General features: G+C 36.5%; 1 protein-coding gene and 1 long non-coding RNA gene across 9 annotated transcripts in view; one reads left to right on the top strand and one right to left on the bottom strand.

Moving 5' to 3' along the window:
* IL15 (interleukin 15) overlaps positions 1–12719 on the top strand; it is a 64475-nt gene that overhangs the window by 5578 nt on the left and 46178 nt on the right. The gene's annotated exons all lie outside the window — the stretch shown is intronic.
* The window catches only part of LOC121069080, a 97777-nt gene that overhangs the window by 73325 nt on the left and 11733 nt on the right, over positions 1–12719 (bottom strand). For all 8 annotated transcript variants that reach the window (XR_005819233.1, XR_005819230.1, XR_005819232.1 and 5 more), the window contains exon 4: positions 11757–11939. This is a non-coding gene — a long non-coding RNA (uncharacterized LOC121069080). The remainder of the gene's footprint in view (positions 1–11756; positions 11940–12719) is intronic.

Below are 12719 nucleotides of genomic sequence, written 5' to 3'. Positions count from 1 at the left end.
CCCTATAAACTACCACTGCTGTTATTAAATTTAATTAAGATAGAACAGCAGGCAGTTTAAATGGGAAAGTGTTGTGCAAAAATGGCAGCACAGAAAAATGACTCTGATGTTGTCATTAAAGCTAATTGGAAGCAAGGGTTTCTAAATGACAATGTAATTAACAGGCTAATGAATACCATATTAGGATTGTTATTAACAATGAAATTTGCAAACATACATGGAAAACTAGTTAGAGATATCACACAATTAGAGATATTACAAGGTAAAACTCTACAAACAAATTATACAGCACTTTAGCTGCTGATGATACAATGCTCCAACCACACAGCAGTAATAAAGCCTCTTGCCCTCTCACCCTCTTCTTCGATTAAATTAAGTGACGATTACCAAAGATTAGCTATAAAATGTGTCCTTTGAGAAATTTTGCCATACTAAAATTCTGCATAGAGTTCACAAAAGTAGCATTGTTTGATAAGACGGTGATCAAAGCTGGGGGAAGGCCCATGACTGCAGGCAGACGATGCACTGCAGCTATAAAGACACCTTTGGGATTCATCATTATTAAAAAAAAAATAAAATAAAATTCCATACTGTTGGACAATAAAAGTCCTGCTAAGTCCGGCTAATGCAGTTTTATGCATAAATGAAATGATTTCTCAGAAATAGATGACATAACCAGCTTTTAATAAGAATATTTGGCCCAGCTACTTTTCCACGAACCCTTGCTAAACCGCAGATGGAGTGGTGCTGGCTCAGATCTAGGAGACTGTCCCTTGCATAGCAGTTTGTTATCGCTTCAGGGCAGGAAGGTTGAAGAGCTCTCAGTAACAGGAAGATCATAACGAAAAACATAAAAGAAGCTAAAAGGAATGAAGTACAGGAGTGTCTCATGGTGGTCTAAGATGCCTTGTTCCAGAAGACCTTGGATTTGTCCACAGTGACTGTAAGTAACCTAGTATTCTTACTGGCTTCAAAGTGAGAGTCTTATTAGAAGATATTAGAGCTGAACAGGTATTAGATATAACATACCCTTCTCACTGGGCATGGTTTATGTTTCATTCTGTTGCCAAAAAATTAGCATTTTTTGAACGTGAAAACTACATTTTCAGGTTTGGGTTTAAGCATGTAACCAGCAGTCCCCTTTGTCCTGAGTCCAATTGTTAATAACTGATATTACTTTCAGTGAGAAAGGCTCTACAGAGCAGCACTTTGATATTACAGACTCTTCCATAATGCGAAGATAATTGGTTAGTAAGACAATTAATTAAGTAGACTTGTGACAGATCTTGCTTCTGGCTGGTTTCTGAAACATTACAAGACAGGTTGATCTGTTAAACTAGTCAACTTGAAGGACTGAGTAAAAAGACCAGTCTTTCAAAAAGATAGAGAAATATAATCTCAAAAGGCTTAGCATATTCAAATAAATTAATGTTGTTTTACCAGAGACTGCAAATAGACAAACATATAGGCCTGAAAAGAATATGAAGTACACCACATAACAACACAGACTGCTAGAATGGAATTGTAGAGGCAACATATGCCTAAATTTCAGGAGATCATAAGAAATCTAAGAGGGAAAGTGACGATTGAAAACTTAAGACCAAAACTGAAGAGAATTTTTTTACTTAACCAGCAAATACTAGATGAGAAAATATGATATGAAAATAAAGGTGTGATTACAAAAAGGAAAGAAGAAAATAATAATAAGCATTTCCCTGGAATTGCACTGAACTGATTTGCTGAGAAGACCTTGCAAAGAATTCCAGTTTACAAGCATTTTACAGAGAGGCTCAGTTTTCATCTAGAAAAAGAAGTTTGGGTGGTCAGATCTGACAATTCAGACTTCTAAATTATGATATAAAACAGTACCATAAACAACAGGCAATCTACTGAATATACACATGAAAAATTACACAATTTCCTCTGCCTCTACAAATAAACATTTCTAGATAAATATATATTTCATCCTTAATTGATCCATCCAAACAAATCATCAAAACACATCTTCAAACCAACACAAGTATATATAGTGGGAAACAAGAAAAGCAAAAACATCCTGAAGAGACAGCAAGAGAAACAAACTAAGATAAAGGCAATTTGGAGGGAAAGATGGTTTAAATAAACCCAAGGTTCATTTTGTATTTGTTGACTCAGAAATTTAAATTTCTTCATATTCAAATCTTTTCTTCACAGTAATCATTGTGGCCAAAAGAAAATGTTACAGCAACTACTCCTTTGCCAAGATCGAAAACATTAACATCCTTCAACTAAAAATCTCTTTATGCAATCCTTGCTTCACTATTTTTGGTAAAGCCAGAATTTTACACTTTGTCCATAGTCAGTTATGTGGACAGAATGAAAGTGTTAAAATAGCAACAAAACAATCATATTGAACTATGAAAGTCACTGCACTTTGCAGGATAAGAATTATATTATTTCAGCAGTTCCCACAATGACATCCCATCAAAAGGTGAAAACCTGTGGCTGGTATATACATTTCTTACCTGCAATCTCCTAGAATGGAAATGTATACCTTTACTCTTAGATTACTGCTCAAGTCATTTGAGCTAAAGTAACTTAATTCCCAAATGGGAAGCCACAGGTGTTTTAAACTTTTCACTTTTGCATATTGCTATAATTGCTTTGTCTTAGTTTTCTCAATCTCCCTGGGTAGAGAAGTTTTTACATGGGTTAACATCAAAGTTGTTATGACCTGTTCAAACTTACCTAAGACACTTTTTGGTTGTTGATGGAAATACAAATATATATGTATGTATATATATAACAAAACCTCAAAATCATATTCATGCTAGTATGTATAGCCTAAATAAATCTTCCTAAAACTGATAGCAAAAGCAGAACATGCAATTCAAACAAGTATGTTTTGCAATTGAGTCTTGATGCTCCTCAAAGCCAGTGGGGAAAAAACACTGCTTGTTTCAACAGACTAGAAATCAAATACTTCTCATCTATACCTCAAAGTGAAGTATCAGTTCAGTTATGCTATTGATAGTAACAAGATAAGGTTTTATTTGAAGTAATCAATCCTGTTTCTTTTCTGCTGCAGGTTGCTTTAGTTGTCTGAAAGTAGTTGACTTCTGTACAGTCCGGAAAATACGTGCAGTACACACTTAGCTACAGTAGTAGCAAAGATTATGTCCAGCTAGCTTTCTGTCAGACAAGGCACTTTTCAGCAAGTTTAGGGCTACGCGGGGTTATAAGCATTATGTCACGTGTTCGCTGACACAGGGTAGTCAAATAAGTAAATTCTTCAACTGTGCACCTTTTTGGTTTAGTATTCATTAAGATCCTTCATTCAACAATGGTTTCCTTTACAGACAAAGGGAAACCGAACTGTAAGATTTGTTTAGTCAAGAACAGGAAGCTTATACTGGTCAGCTCATGTAAACAAAGAACAGACATTACCACATAGTTTCACATACTACTTACTAGGAATAGCATACTGCAAATAAATATTAATTTCTGGACTTTATATTGTACTTTTCAATTCCACATGAGACAAAGAAAACACCTGAATTTGCAGTACTAATTCTAAATACATAAAAGAAAGAAATCTTAACAAAGTCAAGATTTGTTCACAAATAGCAAAATAATTTATGACATATGACTTCTGTACCAACTGCAAAATAACTTGTCGGATAAAGCTTACAGACACTGGAGTTCTCCATCTCTTTAGCTTCTAAGGTGTGTGAAAAAAAAATAGGATGAGAAAAAATAAACACTTGACTATTTTAATTGCTAAAAAACCTACATCCCACCTGAAAATCCATTGCAACTGGGATACCAGATACTGGACTATCTGGCTAAGAGAAGTTAAGATAACCTTTATTGAACTGGGGCTTTATTGAACTGGATCTTGTCTAAAAACTTACAAACTTTAGTGAACTATGCTGAAACATGAAATTACTACTGAGCTCCTCTCAGTGTTTATCTTTTTTTTCAATTTTGAAATAATCTGTTTCTACTTCTTTTCAACATGTTCCTTTGACCTCTCTTCTATTTTGCAATAATGCTCATATACTTTACTAGAACAGTCTATTATTTCACACTGTCCCACACTGAACAGAGTCAAAGGTTCTAGAAAACCAATTAAGTTGGTTGTATCTTTTGGAACACAAATCTTTTTAAAGCCTTAAAGCATATCTGCATATCTGCTAACCCCCACTGCCAATCTGCCACATGGAATTGTCTAATCTTTAAAGTCAGTGCTTTCTTCTGTCCTTGTAATTCTTAGATATGAAGATCTTCCATAAATCCTCCTCAAGAATTCCGTGCTGATGGTTTCACCCACAGGGTCATTATTTCTAATCCTGACATTCACGCTTTAAAATATGTTTATCTTTCTACATGACAGTAATGCAAAAGTGAACTTTTTCCAAATGAAAAATTATCTTAGAAAACTGACCTTTCCTATAAATATCTATTCCATAGATGCCAATTAGCATTCTATTGTTTATTTGTTATAGCACCATAAGCCACTGTATCAGCTGAAAAGAAAGCCATATAACATTTTTCTTTGGGTAGAATTTGGGGTAATTTCCATGGAAGTGAAAATTTCAAAATTGTCTGTACTGGAAGACAGTGATCATGTAGCAGCAAAACTAGAGGAAATATCAGTTTATACTAGCTGATGTTTCCTTGCTTGACACATGGATCATAGAAACCATAGAAGAAAGCTTAAAGTCGAGAATACAAAAATGTGCTGAAATTTTTTCAAAGCTTAATTAAAAAAACTCCTGAAGTTGCATACACTTAATAGTATCCAGTATAGACTCAGATACGTATACAAACAAATTACTATTGCCTCTTATTTCTTTTGAACATCTATTTAGGATACAAAGTGAAGGGTATACTGCATCATTAGACAACACTTTCTATTTTGTCTCCATTTAATTTTTTTCTAGACATCTAATCTACAAATTTATAGCAATAGACCACGTCAAGTCCTGAAGCGTGAACAAATGATTGAAGACATGAGGGTAAATGAAACATAGACATTTACTGCAACACCTTACACGACTAGACTAGCCAGTTTGTCAAGCAATGTCCTACACCTTATTGAAAAATCCAGGTCCCAAATCTCCAAATATTTACACAGAAAGGTTTGTTTTTTTCTGAAGAAGAACCATAGATTAACCTAACTCAGGGCTCATGAGCCAAATGTACCCTCACCTGAGGCCAAACTGGGCCCTGATATAACAAAACAGTTGTATTTTCCAACCCCATGGAAGTATTGTAAAAGAGACATAATGCATTTACTACCAGACACAAAAAGAGGCATTATCATATTTTTAGGTACAATAATATTTCAAAAACAATACACATTTGACTTGTCAAGATGCCACAACTGAAAATCACTCATAGCTTCTGTGATAAAATTTTAAAGTTTAAGTTTATGACAAAGAATGGATCGTATCACCAAAAAAATTTCAGGTGCACATTCTTATTAGCAGAAAAAATGTAGAGAACAAGTAGTGAACTAATAGGAACTACAAACCATGCAGAGCCCATATTTAAGATCTGATGCTTAACAGTGTGACAGCTTGCAGAATTTTACTGCCTGAAAGAAGGCCTGAAAGACCTCTGGAGGACACAAGGGTACCACCTGAGAAGGGTTCCATTATCCTTGGTCTCCTCTCCTGCTCTCCCTTGGTGCTTCTGGCCAGTGCACAGTAAGCAGGTTGAATTCTGGGCTAACAGACCACTGGTTTGGCTGAGTGTGGGCTTCCCATCTCCTTCTCTTCAAGAAACTCTGACTGATCTGCTAAGGTCCAGACTGGTAGAAAAATAGGCACAGAGTGCCTATCTAGATTATGTCTAGACATAATCTCCCACTCTTGAAAAACTACCAGAAGAAATACTCGGAGAAAATGGCAACACAATGAGTAAGAACCCAACACATTTTGCTGTGGAGAAATTATGCCAAATTATCCTTCCTTTTGTGACAGGATAACAAGTCTAAATGACAGAGGAGAAGCAATAGCTGTCATGTCGCCTTGACTCCAGTAAGACTTCTGACATGCTGTCATATGAAATTAATATAAGCAAGTAAGGAATTTGCCAGCATGAGTGGGCACTACGGGTTGGAAGGCTGGACTTGGAAGTGCTGCTCACAGAGAAACTACTGTAGTATAAAGAAATGAATACAGGTGGCTCACCCAATACTATTTAAGCATTTTCTCTCACAACGCAACAATCAAATGAATGTTGTGCTGATGAAATCTCAGACAGTATGAAACAAAAGGAATGTAACATTTTTGGAGGGGAAGAGCAGACTGCAAAATAACCTTGAAAAAATGAAGAAGTGGCCCAAACTACAAGACAGAAAGGCTGAATGCAAAATCTGCACACTCAGGCGCTCAAATATTGCATGGGGATAACCAGCCATAGACCACCTTCTGGAGAGGGCAGCCATTGCTGAGGTGGGAGGAGAGCAAGTAAATAATCAAATCCTTGGTAAAAGCTCAGTTCCTAACAAACACTTTTGGACAGAGACAATATGAATATCCAGCATTACCTCTTGAATTACTATTTGCTTGCACAGGAAGCTTTCTGCTCCTGATAAAAGTTTATGGAGAGTGAAGTTGCCTCCTTAAGGCGGCAGCACTCTTCTTCAAAAGACACAGTATGGGTCAACAGGACCATGAAATCTAATATTTTCTTCAGTAGGGAAAAAGTAGGTGGAGACTAGTGCTATAAGAGTTGAGCTTCCTATTAATGTGAACAGGTCTTTGGTAATCACCAGAAACAAAACAAAGCATAAGAAAACAAAACAAAGTAGAGAGCCCCCCCCAACCCACCCCTTAACACGCAAACAGAAATCACAGCGTGAATGAGCACAGCAAGTCAGCTTTTCTTCTCAGGTGAGGAAGTAGCTATTTTTAAATGAACACGAATTATATCTATGTTCCCATTATTTCTCAACCCTCAAGTTACACTTCCCGTCCTTCAGCAGTCACACAGTGGACATTTACATTCCCTAGTCAGCCTTGAGGTCACCAGTTTCATAGATTTGCCCTGTACAAATCAGCAAAAAAAACCACAACAAAGTCATTTTAAGCTAAAATTTACATTTCTAAGCTAAAGTAAAGCACACAGGTTTTCAAACAATGCTGGTCAATACAGCCAAAGGCTTACTTGGGTGACTGATGATGGGAAAGGCTTTCAAGACCTTGTGGTTTAGGGTACTATGAATTTGCACCATCAGCAAAACTTCAAATCACTTTTTCATACATTCATTGCAAAGACTTAGTCCTTCCCTTTGCCAAAGATTAAATGGATCTCTTGCTGCTCTGGGATGCAAAAAGGCAACTGTGTTTATCAGTATCTTAGGCCTAAGCTTCTGTTGATACGTGTATCAGAGTAGATTAAAACTGATTTGATACAGGCACCCATGGATGAATAAAGTAGTACATGCAATCTGTATGTACCACCTGTATGTAGTGTAAATCTAGGTAATCACAGAGACTCCACTGGTATAAGCACATGGAAGGGTTTAAAGAAAGTAGTTTGCACTAGCAGCAGGACCCCAGTTCTATCCCTCCGCTAAGCCACACAACATACATTTTGAAGAAAGGAAATCAGTTACAGTGGGAGCTACACGAAAGTAGCTGGTCTTTGGTAAATCCAGTGGGATTCAGAAGGAATCCTGTGGTAAAACAAGTAAATGACAAGTTGCCAGTAATTTATATATCCATAAAGTGACAAGAAATGTCACAGTGTTGCATCTCTAAGATATTGGAGAGATTTTTATTAGCCTTTCTCATGTGACAAGTCCATTGTTCTTCCAGCATATACTTACACTGACTACATTTACGTGCCTTGCAAGCTCACTGCTTAGTAGCTTCATTACATAGGACTTATGGACTAGCATTATGATGTTTGGTTGCACTCTCACAAGCTGAAATCTTTTTGAGGTAGTGCATTTTCCTGAGGTTAAGTTTGATTTGTTTGTTAAATGAATACATACATGAATTCTAATGGCCACATATCACTACTGAGTATGGAACTCCCTTCCATAGTGGTAAAGTCTCAACTTTGTTCCAGTGAAAAAACATCTTTACCTGTACTGATAAAGATGTGTTCATTCAGTATATATGAATTTTATTTATACTTTAGATATTTTTGGATACTACTATTTGGTTATATTTGACAAAGTGTGCTGCAAATAGTTTCTGGAGACACACCAAAGTAGGCTAAATTAACAATAATGAATTTTGAGTGGTTTGGCTCTCATCTCTTCAATAATCTTTTTTTTTTTTTTTTATTTAACAAGGATTCTCTTTTTTCCCCCATATTTTCACCTCTGCAGAGAATACCATAATCTGTTGACTAACTTTCATTTTTTATTTTAATACACAGAAACTTTGATCCAAATATACTGACGAGTGTTGGCTCATTGTCAGTTTCCCCAGTTTAAAAGCACTTTGTTGCAGCTGCAATGTAAAGGCTGCTGCTCCGTTACACTCTGTGCTAAGACACAAAGCAGAAGTCAGTCTTTGGTCTTTCTGTATTTTGCCGATCTCTACAGCTTGAGTATCCCCTTGGACAGTAATCAAAAATGGAAGTATTAAATCAGAGGTAGGGAACATCCTGAAATTTTCACACAGTTAAAAGTCACTTCATACATTTCTGAGAACTGTGGACCTTTCTACTTCCCTCCGGATGGGCCTGGCCCGGCCATGGGTCTGAGCAGCAGCCATGTCACCCTCACAGTCTCTGCTTACATGGACCACTGTTTGAATCTGTGAGTCAATCCCATTATGGATGTTGATATAGAAGATTCATCTGAACTGCACACTAGACAAAGAGTTCAATGGCCCAATACTGGAAATTGTTTCCATAAATATCCTTTCTTTTGCTATTTTCAGGATGCATGAAATATACACTTCATGCATCCTGAGACTAGAAATTCCCTGCACATTTCATTTCTACACGTGATTCTATGATTTCCTACAAGGAAATTCTGTGACTTTGGCTAGACAGTCCTAAGGCAGAGGACAGAAGAGTTCAGAGTGAGCAGTAGAAGTTAAAAATGGTGAATCTCTATTCTTGTGCATATTGAGCATTTCTGCGTCCCATGCATTGCCAGTGAAAACAATGGCATGCCATTGAGAGGGAGCTGTTTCTTCTGAATAACAGATGCTCTGGGGAAATATAAGAAATAAAAGACAGGAAAAATTGCTGATCTGAGAACAATAAGCTATCAAAAAAAACAACAAACCAAACCAAACCAAACCAACAAAAAGAAAACAACCAGGACTGAAATGATAAATGACTAACTATCGGTAGTAAATTTCACAACACTGTCTTTTCATTAGCAAGCCAGGGTTTTGATAACTCCCATTGCATGCATCCTTTCTTTTCATAGTATGCCACGTATTAAGATCCCCTAGAGAAAGCATTTTTTTTTCCTCATGTAAAAGAGTGAGCACTCTATTGTGGTGATGCAGGAGTTCAATTGTATAGAAGCATGACATAATATATGAAAAGGCTCTTCATATACCCTAGTAACCTTGATGCAATATGACAAAACTAAAGATAACCTTGAATTTGGGACAACCAATTTTAAGTTAAACTACTTTGAGAAAACTCTTTCCCTTCTTTTGTGTAATTACAGGATGTTACACAGAGTTTGTTTTTGTTTTTTTTTTTTAAGTTTCCAGTCTGTCCACATGGAAGCTAAACATCTTGTTCCCTCCATTTATATAGCAACTGCTTTCCACTGAGTGATTTCTACCTTTGTCACAAAAGCTATAGGCATTAAAGAGGCTGATATATTACAGTACAATGAAACTATAAAACAGTATTATTAAATGAGAAATATGGTACACGTGTCATGGTTATTTCATTTTAATGTTAATGAGGAAAAAGGAGAACATGGCCATGACTATTTGGCTACATTTCTTTTTATTAGAACTTACTTATTTGCATCATCATATGGGTTAGAATCTAATTTCCTTGCATGTCTAAATGACCTAATAACAAATGGCAAAGCAGGCTGTTAACCTCAGAGAGGTTGTCTTCACACAGACTAAGACTGATAGACCTGAGCAAATTGTTTTGCCAAACTGTTTGCTCTGAAGACAAGAATTCCTCCCACCCTGCTCCCAAATCATCAAAGTGATTCAGTTTCATTCTTGTAATGTTTGATTCTTCAATTCACTGTTCTGGAATTTCTGATGAGAAACATTTATAAATTGCTTGTCTTGTAAAAACAAATGAAAAAACAACCACACTTTGACTGGTGTGCTTTAAACTTAAGAACGACATTGCTTTCAGTGGAGGACGCTGAGATAGGGATCCTGGCTGGAGGCATGTCCAGTGCAGCCAGACATACTTAAACCCAAAAAAGGCTTTTCTGAGCTCTGTTAATTAGCTCATTTAGAAAGTACCAAACTCAGGATGTCTCTCAAGGTGCTGCATGGAACTACAGCTACCCAGATCAGAAAACGCCTAGTCCTCTAAAGTCCGGTGGCACACCACCTCCCTTCAAAAAAGCATTTAAGTAGAGAATTATTTCTATGCTAACTAGCTGAGAGCTTAAATAAGGAATAGATTCTCTAACAGTTTTATGTGTTTGGCATGTAGTATTTCTACATCAGTGACCACAGAGGCAGTGTGGACCATGAGATTTTTGTGGTCTAGTTGCTGTACTTAGTGTTGCTTAACTCAAGAGAAAGAAACACAAGTGTAACTTCAGAGAACCACTACAATGAAGATATGCCTTTTGGGATGTTAGGCAGCTTTTTTATTCATATACTTGCTTTATTCGAGAAGGATTTTCTATATCTGTCATGCAATTTAAGGAGCAACTCTTAATCCTGGATCCTGGAAAACTTTTAGGCTGCAATACTGCAAGCATGCAGTCTAAATAGAATTGTGTCTGTTTGCAGGGCACTACACATAACGCTTAAGATCAGAGGTTCCACACACAAATCCAAAAAAAAAAAAGCTAAAAAAAGCTAAAAGCTGAAACTCCACTGTGCATTTCTCTATGATAGCTTTATTCACAGATTCAGAAACATATTCCTACTCATCTTTAAACTTTAAATGTCTTTTATTTTGTTTTAGTTTTGCTAACTTAGCAATTGATATGATTTTGTGTGGAAACACTATCTCGTCAAATAGGAATAGCTCATACTTAATGGCAATAGTTGATAAATTATAACTTGCCCAAAATACTATGCATGCTTCTGAAAGCTGGAATATTAATCTTTCTCCAGATGTGTCTAGAAATTAAATAGCATTTGTGAGATGCTAGATTTTTTTTAATAACTAAACTGAAGAGTCTATAATTTAGGACACATTATAATGTAATGCAATGTAATGCAATGTACCACACTGTACTATATTATAATAAAAAAGAGACAGATTATCTAAAGTGCTATACCAACCATGAAGCAGAAATGCCTAAATTTTCAGAAGGCACACAATGCCCACCTAGTAACATGTTTAGTATATAACGTGTTCTGTTACAGCAATAACCCTGCCATATAGTTATTTCAGACTTGCATGTTGGTTTATGTGTTGTTACAGAACTGGGGCAGGACAGTTCCCAAATTCAGTTTTGTGTCTGATTTGTTGAAAAGATTGTAATTTACAGAAATGCACCTTCCTAGCATATACCAGAGAGATTTACGTAAGTCCCTCATCACACAAGTTCCCCACTGTCCTCTCTTATTCAGAAATTATGCACTTTGTTACTAGCTACTATCACTACAATCAAAACTCACCTTGGCTCAAATGCCCCAGCTCTTGGTATACAGCAATGATGAATGCCAGCAATACAACTGGGATGTGACTCCTCAGAGGCAGAAGGCTGTTTTCTCCTTAGTTAGCTCCACTGGCTGCCACAGTGGGAGTGGGGGGAGCTAAAGTTGCACCTGTTTATCAGCTCCTTATATCCATTCTTTCACCTAGAGGAAGAAAACAATAGATCTCTCATTTTCCTGTGCAGTAATTTATGAGGCTGATAACTGAAGGAATGGTAGTTCAGCCCTCCAGGAAAAAATCGAGCACAGCAGGAAGAGACACTATTCAAATTGAAAATATTGTCCTCTGTATCTGCCTGTATATTTGCTTTCAGAGATTCTAAACATTTTTGAATTCAGTTTAAAAAATAATTGTTATGCTTTGATAAGTCTTATCAAAGCAGATTTCTTATCAGAAGGCTTTCATTTCAAGACTGTTCTTTGAAAAGAGCTGATACCGAGACAGTATGTGAGAAAAGAAAGGTGCAGTCTCATCTTTAACCATTTGGAAATTTACAAAAGAAAGCTGGGTATAAGATGAGTTGGTTGGGCACCTTGCTGAAGTGATTCGGCTCAGCAAGAACAGCCTTTTTTCAAGACTACCTCCAAAAAATCCAGCATTCCTGTGTTACCACAACACCTCATTGCTCTAGAAGTCTTCTTCCTTCCCACTTCACTTTTTCTCCTGCAGTGATTCTTGGTGCTCCATTTTGCTCCCCGGGTGTACAGTGACAGAAGTAACATCAATTTCAAAGGAATTCATTTTGTGAGACTATGGGCAAACTTTTAAGAATACAACAAAACCAAACCTGTTGTTGGCTATTGTGAAGCAACAAAAAATTTTGACTATGTTGCTTCAAATCAGGATTGTCATGTTTGAATTTTCAGTTACCTCATTGAATTTTCAAAATTACATTCATATATGTTTTCACTTTACTGTTCACA

Source organism: Cygnus olor, chromosome 4 (assembly GCF_009769625.2).
Source record: "Cygnus olor isolate bCygOlo1 chromosome 4, bCygOlo1.pri.v2, whole genome shotgun sequence".
In the NCBI taxonomy this organism is placed as follows: Eukaryota; Metazoa; Chordata; class Aves; order Anseriformes; family Anatidae; genus Cygnus; species Cygnus olor.
Note: the sequence above shows the minus strand (reverse complement) of the source record. Positions and strands in the feature narration are given on the sequence as shown.